This window comes from Bombina bombina, chromosome 3 (assembly GCF_027579735.1).
Source record: "Bombina bombina isolate aBomBom1 chromosome 3, aBomBom1.pri, whole genome shotgun sequence".
Classification (NCBI taxonomy): Eukaryota; Metazoa; Chordata; class Amphibia; order Anura; family Bombinatoridae; genus Bombina; species Bombina bombina.
In genome coordinates this window covers 415,523,782-415,533,580 of record NC_069501.1, presented here as the reverse complement: position 1 = coordinate 415,533,580, position 9,799 = coordinate 415,523,782, and the positions used below count along the sequence as shown (strand labels likewise).

The 9,799-nt window shown below is 35.1% G+C and overlaps 1 protein-coding gene across 1 annotated transcript in view; it reads left to right on the top strand.

Annotated features, from left to right (window-relative positions):
* Positions 1-3,364: 3,364 nt before the first annotated feature.
* CDK18 (cyclin dependent kinase 18) overlaps positions 3,365-9,799 on the top strand; it is a 455,832-nt gene continuing 449,397 nt past the window's right edge. The window contains exon 1 of the mRNA XM_053706616.1: positions 3,365-3,476. The gene's annotated coding sequence lies outside the window, so the exon portion shown is untranslated. The remainder of the gene's footprint in view (positions 3,477-9,799) is intronic.

Here is a 9,799-nt window from a genome sequence, read left to right as displayed (position 1 = left end):
GTAGATTTTTTTTTCTGGCAAATGTATTTTTCTCCAATTTTCTGGCCCCCTGTATCATGTGACAGACATCAGCCAATCACAGATTAGTATACGTATACCCTGTGAGTTTGTGCACATGCTCAGTAGAAGCTTGTTCTCAAAAAAGTGTGAATATAAAAAGACTGTGCAAAATTTGATAATGGAAGTAAATTGGAAAGTGTCTTAAAACTGCAAGCGCTTTCTGAATCATAACAGTTTATTTTGACTTGAGTGTCCCTTGGTTATGCAGAACTGGGGAATAGGTAATAAAGGAATTATCTATCCTTTTAAACAATAAAGATTCTGGAGTAGACTGTCCCTTTACATTTCCATGCCATTTTAAAGTAAAGGTAAAGTTGAAACAATTTGAAGACACAAATTAATCATTCAAGACCTAAATAAGCTAATCGCTAAGTTTTTTTCACCAAATTTTTCAATACTTATGAAATAAAACATATTTATAATTCCCTACCATTGCGATCTTTACTCCTCCCAACCGCTATTTCCTTATTTTCTATTGAGTGACGTATAGAGCGGTCCCACCCGCTCTATACGTGTTTTCAAAGCGCGTTCAGGATCCTCTGATCAACCGCGCATGCGCGAATCAGCGATTCTCTCCCTACTACGCATGCGATAATCCTCTACTCGTTTTTCCGATGCACATGCGTTATTCTTTCTTATTACCTACTATTGGAAATCCATAATAACACTACTAGGCATGCGCGAAACGGGAGCGCGCTTGTATTTAGAGCTGAAGCAATAAATCTTATTGCATGTGCACATGCTCTGGGAGGCGGATGACGTCGATTGACGGCCACCTAACAGCCAGATTTTCAATAGGCTCTTAAAAAAACGTGACCAACCTGTGAAAAAAAAAAAATGGGTTGAATTTGCCGGCAAAGAAACAGTGAGTAAAAACAGCAATAACTTACTTTAGAATGATAATAAATAAAAAAAAATATGAATGAAACTCATATTCATTTTGGGCAAAAGAATATTATTACAGTTTCATAGCGAGTTAACTTTACCTTCACTTTAAATTATTATTCATTTAAATAGGTATTTTTACGTTCCTTTAAGAAGTTACTGCTACATTATAAGGAATGAAATACCAGTATAACAATCTATCATTTATCTGTGTTTGACCCTGATTTAGGCTTGTGGAATGAATCTACAATATCAAATGTTAGACCAAGAAGTTTATACAAAAAAGATAATAAAGTTTAAACTTAAAAATATTTCTTAAAGGGAAACAAATTTTCTTTGCTGGTTCTAATTAATTTTAAAATGTATTAGCTTTGTTTTTTGGGTATTTTTTTTTTTCTTCTGTTTTTTTGTGTTTGTTTTATTTTATTTTTTTACAGTTGTTTCTGTACTTACAATTTATGTTGTTTTTATAAACAATATAACAATATGGTGCTGTCCTCCAACAAAGCAGTTTGAGTTCTGCTTAAAGGGACACTGTAACCAAAATTTTTCTTTCATGATTCACATTGAGCATGAAATTTTAAGCAACTTTCTAATTTACTTCTATTATCAAATTTTCTTCATTCTCTTGGTATCTTTATTTGAAATGCAAGAATGTAAGTTTAGATGCCGGCCCATTTTTGGTGAACAACCTGGGTTGTCCTTGCTGATTGGTGGATAAATTCATCCACCAATAAAAAAGTGCTGTCCAGAGTACTGAAACCAAAAAAAGCTTAGATGCCTTCTTTTTCAAATAATGATAGCAAGAGAACGAAGAAAAATTGATAATAGGAGTTAATTGGAAAGTTGCTTAAAATTGCATGCTCTTTCTGAATTACAAAAGAAAAAGTTTGGGTACAGTGTCCCTTTAAAAGCCAGTAAGCAATCAGGTGCTTATGAAATCCAGACATTTTCTTTCATGATTAACATAGAGCATACTATGTTAAACAACTTTCCAATTTACTTCTATCATCACATTTTCTTCATTTTTGGTATTTTTTTGCAGCAATGCACTACTGGGAGCTAGCTGAACACTTTGGGTGAACCAATGACAAGATGCATATATATATATATATATATATATATATATATATATATATATATATATATATATAGCAGCTTTCTCAAAAACGTTCCTTGCTGTTCCTGAGCCAACCTAGAGATGCTTTTCAACAAAGGATACCAAAAAACAAACTATATATATATATATATATATATATAATAGAAGTAAATTGAAAAGTTGTTTTTTTTTAATTGCTTGCTCTATCTGAATCATGAAAGTTTAATTTTGACTTTAATTTCCCTTTAATGCTCTGTGCACTTCCTGTTACCTGCAAAATACAAAATAAATTTATTACATTTTGTTATTGTATCTGGGCTCTACTCCTATTATTTTTTTTATTTTATGTTTACCGGATATATTCTATTACAGTTAAATCTATTGTCCTCCAGTTGGATATGTTTCTGATATCATTGTTATGCCTCTAATAAATACTGTTTAAGTGAGAATTGTTACTGTGCACGGTATGTGGAACATATGTAGATATGCATCAGCATTTTAAACAGGCTGTTTGGTAAGAGAGCCCATGCAATGACTCAGTTACATAATACACTCCACCACTTGCTTCCTGAGCAGGCATGCTGTTTAAAATGCTAGTGCACAAACAATACCTAGATATGCACCACATACCAGTGCACAATAAAAGTTCTCACAGAACCAGTGATAGTTTTTACTAGAAGCAATTTGTAATAAGTGTTTTGCAAAAATGGTTTTATTGTACATTGAAATGCTCCTTTTTCCTGGAATGTCCCTTTAACAGATCCCTACCTCACACCTAGAGGAGGAATCTATCCAAAGCTTGCATAGAACTGCAAACTCAATACAAAAAAAAAGTATTGGAGGATCAGTGATTTGCAGGGTTGTCAGACTAGTGGGTCACAGCATATGCTGACTTTTTAGACTGGAAATAGTGAGATAGGGAATGTCTGATAAATAAAAAAAAGATTTCAGCACATCTATAACAAGATACAACATATTGATTGTTTACACTTTAGTTGCTATAGGTTTAATTCACATTTATAATCACAATTATACTGTACGAATAAACGGATATGTATAACGTTAAATGCTGGTTGTAACTGTGTGTTATTTCCCCTCCCTTTGACCCTGGCACATCCCTTTTTGCTGCCCAAACCCTGTGCTCCGACGATAGGCAGTTGCCTGGCATGTCATTGAAGATTTTAATAGGGAGGAGCTACAGTGACACATCAAGGGCTTGGAAGCAGAGAGAGCCTGGGAGGCAGGGATTCTGTGGGTTGCTCATACAGGGCAGCTGCCAGCTATCTGTGTCCCTGCATCGTCTATGAGGTCTAAGGCAGAGCAAGCCTAGGGGTACCTGACAGGCTGTTACACAGGAAGAGCAGGCTGCAGAGTGAGATTCTTCTCACAACCATTCGCAGACCTACAGCAGCTCAGTGTAAACAGAGCAAAGGTAAGCTACTATTGCTTTTAAAGGCACAGATGTATTGTCTGCATGTGTGTGTAATTGTATATATGTATATGAGTGTTTGTTACAATATAAGCTTACTTGTAATGTGTCTATCATCCATCTATCTGTCAATCAATCATATGTATGTTCTCTACCTATATCTACTGCAGCAAAATATATTGGAACTTTAAAAAAATAAAATTAAAAAAAAAAAGAATAAATGTATTGGTGAATTTATAGCTGTTTCATGTTAGACTTTTCCTGTTTGTCTATATACATTTATTCATCTGTCTTACACCATTTTATTCTAAAGTGCTTCAAATGCACACATGCAAGTTATGCAAGACAGTGCTATATTAAATCCCTTTCAGATAGGATAAATATAAATGTGCTATTACAATTTTTTTTTAGAAAAAATAGATAAGGAATGTAAACTTCAATAACTGAACACCCCTACTTTTAAATAAGGGTATATGGTTAGTTCTGTATTGCAGTGCTAGTTTAGGACACTGCACAAAGCTAAAAGTGAGATCTAATTTGCTTCAAAGATAATACTGTTCAATTAAATAACATGTGCAGTGGGTGTATAATTATATTTGTATATGTGTGTGGTGTATGTAGTAATTGTGAATCTAGGAGAGCTAGGGGCACCTCTAGATATTAAGAGGGCCAAGTACCTTGAATTTGCAAAGTAGTCCCATTTTTACATTTTCAAGGCTCTGCCTAGGACAGGTAGAGAGAGACAACGTAGGAAGACGATGAATTTGAAAATATAAAGGCAGGAATATGATGCTGATTATGAGGTTTATCGCCAGTATTGCTCTGCATCTTCAGATTTACCTTTTTTTGCATCCACAGTTTATATGATTTAGAACCACTTCAATTGGTAAACTACACACACACACTACACATACACTACCCACACACACACACTATACACAGACACTACACACTTCACATACATCTACACACAGACACCAAACACTACACACACACTATACACAGACACCACATACTGCAGAGACTACACACACTATACATAGACACCACACACTATACACAGACACCACACACTATACACAGATACCACACACTATACACAGATACCACACACAGACACACTACACAGATACACACGACACAGATACTACACACACACCACATACTACACACACCACACTATAAATATAAGCTATATACACAATCATAAACATTAATTCAACAGTGCTAACCTTGTGTGTGGTTTAAAAACACATTAGCTGATATCTCTAATGTAGATACACAACAGTAATGTGTCATACTCAAACATAGCTCAGTACCATTACTGAAGGCAAACACAGCTTGTTACAATTCATCTAGTCAGTTGGTCTTCCGGTGTGCCAAATGTGGCTTCTGAGATCCATGGTTTTTAAGGTTAAAAATAAAACACTGAATATTTGATGTGTTCTAAAGCACACTGTACAATTGCTATCCATTGCAAGCCAAATTTAGCAACAGGTGCATCATATAACCCCAAAAGCTTTTTGTAAATGGTAGCTTGAGAATATGCAGTCTGATCAGTACCTTATTGCTTTTTATGGAAGTTGCTGTTTTAGATGTGACAGAGTTAACCTTATTCTGGCAAACACCACTGTCCATTTAAAACCAGAAATGACTTCCCCAAGCATGTTCCCATACTTGAAGATTAACCCTCTGCAGCCTGAGGTGTCTACATTGCACAAATAGGTATGGACGTTATGTTGTTTAACTGCTTTTTTGCCTGAAGATTTTTTTAAAAAAAAAAAATTTTCTACAATACGCTGTAGCTGCTAGTAACAAAGTATAGAAACAAGCTGTGTGTGTGGCACAATATGTTTTGTTGTATATGCAGTTAGATCATTATTGAACTGTAATTTGCTTAATTGCGCCCCTTTTTATGGGACATTTAACCATTAAAGGGACATTGTATTTAATATTTTCTTTGTTTCACATAAAATAAGGCATTTCAAAATGCATTTTTTATTTATGAGAAATATATTCTACTATCATTAGCAAAATTCCATTTTGTATTTTTGCTTGTGGAGGGAGGCCTGTCCGTCGTCACAAATAGAGTTGTAGGATTATCATTTGTAGCAAGAGAGCAATAGACACTTAAAGGGAGATGAAACCCACATTTTTTCTTTCAGGATTCAGAGCATGCAAACAACTTTTTAATTTACTTCTTTCAATTTTCTTCATTCTCTAGATATCTTTTGTTGAAAAGCTGGGGCATAAGCTTAGAAGTCGGCCCATTTCTGGAGCACTATTAGGCAGCAGTTTTGCAAGAATGTTATCGTTTTACAAGAGCACTAGGTGGCGGCAATATTTCCTGCCATGTAGTGCTCTGATGTCTACCTAGGTTTCTCTTCTTCAACACAGAATACCATGGGAACAAAGCAAATTTGATAATACAAGCAAATTGGAATCTTTTTTTTAAAATTGAATGTTTGGTCTGAATCACAATAGATTTTTTTGGGGTTTGATATCCCTTTAAAGGGACATAATACTCATATGCTAAATCACTTGAAACTGATGCAGTATGACTGTAAAAAGCTGACAGGAAAATATCACCTGAGCATCTCTATGTAAAAAAGGAAGATATTTTACTTCACAATCTCCTCAGCTCAGCAGAGTTAGTTCTGTGTAAAAAGTTATATTTCACCTGCTCCCAGCTGCAGGTAGAAATAAAAAAAAAAATGAAGAAATGAACAGCAGCCAATCAGCATCAGCAGTGCTGAGGTCATGAACTCTTACAGTGATCTCATGAGATTTGACTTAACTCTCATGAGATTTCATAGTAAGCTTCCTTTACCTGATTGGTGAAATAATATGAGAGTGCACGATGCTCATCCCTTCAGATGTCCCGGGACATACATACTAAAATGCTGCTTAGAAATCCTTTACAATGGGAGGTGGCTACTGAGGAACTTTTGAGGTAAAATATCTTTCTTTTTTACATAGAGATGTTCAGGAGATATTTTCTAGTCAGCTTTTTACAGCTATGCTGCATCACTTTCAAGTGTTTAAACATTTGGGTATTATGGCCCTTTAAGTATCAGTTGCATAAACACATGCATATCCCTCTAATTTCAAAATGGATCTAAGCTGCTTTCATTTTTATGCAAAAATATGTAAACAAATTTAATTGCTGCCCTGCCGTGCATACAACAAAATGGCTTGAGTACAATGTCATTTGATGTTTCATTAAACTAAAGAGGAAGTCTAAAAAAAAAGTTAGATATGTTATTATTTTCCTGTTGTAAGAAAACATTCACTAAGAATGGAGTTATAAACCTTACACCCAGCCTTTTTCTTCGTATTCACTTGGCGTAACTCTAAGCTCAGAACAAGTCAGTAACAATATTGAGTCATTGGTAGCACCTAATACTGCTGCTGTCTTTAAAGGGACAGTAAAGTCAAAATTAAACATTCATGATTTAGACAGAGCATGCAATTTTTAAACAACTATCCGATCTACGTTTATTATACAATTTGCTTTTTGCATGTGTCTTTAGCAGTCTATGGCAGCAGTATTTGCAATATTGTGTTACACTACAATACAATGTTGCAAACACTGATGCCAGATGGCTAAAGACAAGTGCACGCTCCTAAGCTCACCTATGATTACTTGTTAATAAATGATACCAAGAGAACTAAGATACATTGCTGATAGAAGTAAGCCGGAAATTTATATAAAATGTAATTCTCTATCCAGTTGATTTAAGTTTAATTTTGACTTATCTGTCCCATTAATTGCATTCCCTTGCTTTCTTGTTGTCTTGTTACATTATTGAGTGTGTGCAATATTACAATTTAGTGATCTCACCTTATATATATATATATATATATATATATATATATATATATATATATATACAGGTGGCCCTCGGTTTACAATGGTTCAATTTACACCGTTTCAGAATAACAACCTTTTTTCCAGTCATGTGACTGCTATTGAAAAGCATTGAGAAGCAGTGCATTTATTAAAATAGCCAGTAGGTGGAGCTGTCCGCTTGTGTTGCAGCAAAGCCAAGCAAGCTGAAATTAATCAGTTTAATCAGATCTGAGCTATCAAGCAGATTTCAAAGGAACAAGATCTTCCTGTCTATAAATCAGTCCAGTTTGGAATGCATAGAAAGAACTGTTTGCAGAAAAATGCAAGTGAAGTCTGTGTTGTGTGATTTTATTAGGTTTATAACGCTGTTTAGCAAATGTTTTTGTTCATTTAACTTAGTTTAATTATATATTCTGTGTTGTGTGTTTATTTTATTTGGTTTATAATGCTGTTTAGCATTTAAAGTCTTCATTTCAAAGTTTTAAAAATAATGTATTAGGTGTTACTTATGACAATTTTGAGAGGGGCCTGGAACCTAACTCTCTCACTTCCCATTGACTTACTTTATAAACTGGGTTTCAATTTACAACTGTTTCGGTTTACAACCATTCCTTCTGGAACCTAACCCCGGCGTAAACTGAGGGCAAAAAGGAAATGTTCCAGCGTGTTAGAACTTTATTTCTCAACCGCGGTCCTCAAGTACCCCCAACAGGTCAGGTTTTCATGATAGCTGAACCAGTGCACAGGTGAAGTAATCAGCTGACCAATAACCATGGTTACTAACCTGCTATCACCCATCTGATTATTTCACCTGTGCACTGGTTCATCTATAATGAAAACCTGGCCTGTTGGGGGTACTTGAGGACCGCGGTTGAGAAACAGTGTGCTAGAAGATGTGATAGTCTTACTATTGCTTGTATATATTTACCCTGCAGCGGGGTTAACACTAGACAAATAAAATAGTTGAGTGCTGCTAATATTCCGAGCATATGTATGTAGCCACAAATCACCATGTAGCACCCAGTATTGCATTGCTGCTGCTGAGCCTACCTAGGTATGTTTTTAACAGAGGATGCCAAGAGAACAAAGTAAAGTTAATAACAGAAGTGAATTAAAATGTCTCTTAAAGTTGCATGTTCTATCTGAAACCTGAAAGTTTAAAAAGGACATAAAACCCAACATTTTTCTGACATGATTTAGATACAACTTACAATTTTAAACAACTTTCCATTTTACTTCTGTTATCTAATTTGCTTTGTGCTCTTGGTATCCTTTGTTCAAAAGAATACCTAGGTAGGTTCAGGATCTGGGAGCTAGCTGCTGATTGGTGGCTGCACATTTATGCCTCTTGTGATTGGCTTACCAATGTGTTCCTCTAGCTCACAGTAGTGCATTGCTGCTCCTTCAAGAAAGGATACTAAGAGAATGAAGCAAAATTGATAATAGAAGTAAATTGGAAAATTGTTTACACATACTCTATCTGAATTAATGGAACATGAAACACAGAAATGTTCTTTCATGATTTAGGTAGAACATACCATTTTAAACAATTTTCCAATTTACTTCTATGATCAAATTTGCTTCATTCTCTTGGTATCATTTGTTAAAGGAGCAGCAAAGCACTACTGGTTTCTAACTAAACACATGGGGGAGCCAATGACAATCAGTATATAAATGCAGCCACCAATCAGCAGCTAGAACCTAGGTTCTTTGAGTGCTCTTGAGCTTACCTAGATAAACCTTTCAGCAAAGGATAACAAGAGAATGAAGCAAATTAAATAATAGAATATAATAGAAGTAAATTGGAAAGTTGTTTAAAATTGTATGCTCTGTCTAAATCATTAATGTCTAATTATGACTTTACTGTCCCTTTAATGAAGTAAATTGGAAAGTTTTTTTTTAAAAAATGCACGTTCTGTCTAAATCATAATTTTGGCTTTACTGTCCCTTTAAACAAAGTAATTTGCACTTTTTTTTAAAAAAAAACTTGCATTTCTCAAAGCAGTCGGCCACCTGTGCCTAATTCTTTTTTCAGTGCACAGGGCACGTGCACCATTATCAAGCTCAGAGAGCTGGCAGTGCTGTGTATTGTGCCGATAAATGCTTAATTTGTGTCATGTAACCTACTGCTGACTCTCTGAGAAGGTGTAGTGTTTGAATACTGGTCCATGTAATAACTCTTAGAAGATGGAAGTACATTGTAAAAATGCTATCTATTTAAAACTGAAATGTACTCATGCACACTTTGTTTTTGACCTTTCTGTCCCTTTAAAGAGGAGGTGGTTACTACAGCCTATTGCAAGCTGTGCCACTTTCTTCATAGCTTGTTATTGAAGCACATGTCAAAGGATTTTCCTTATATTGCCTTGGGTGCACGCTTGTAGGCTTTATTTATGTGCTTTGTTTGCAGATTAGCGGGTGCTTTGTACATACCAATCAGATGCTCTCAAGTCTCTGACATGGGTACTGGGAG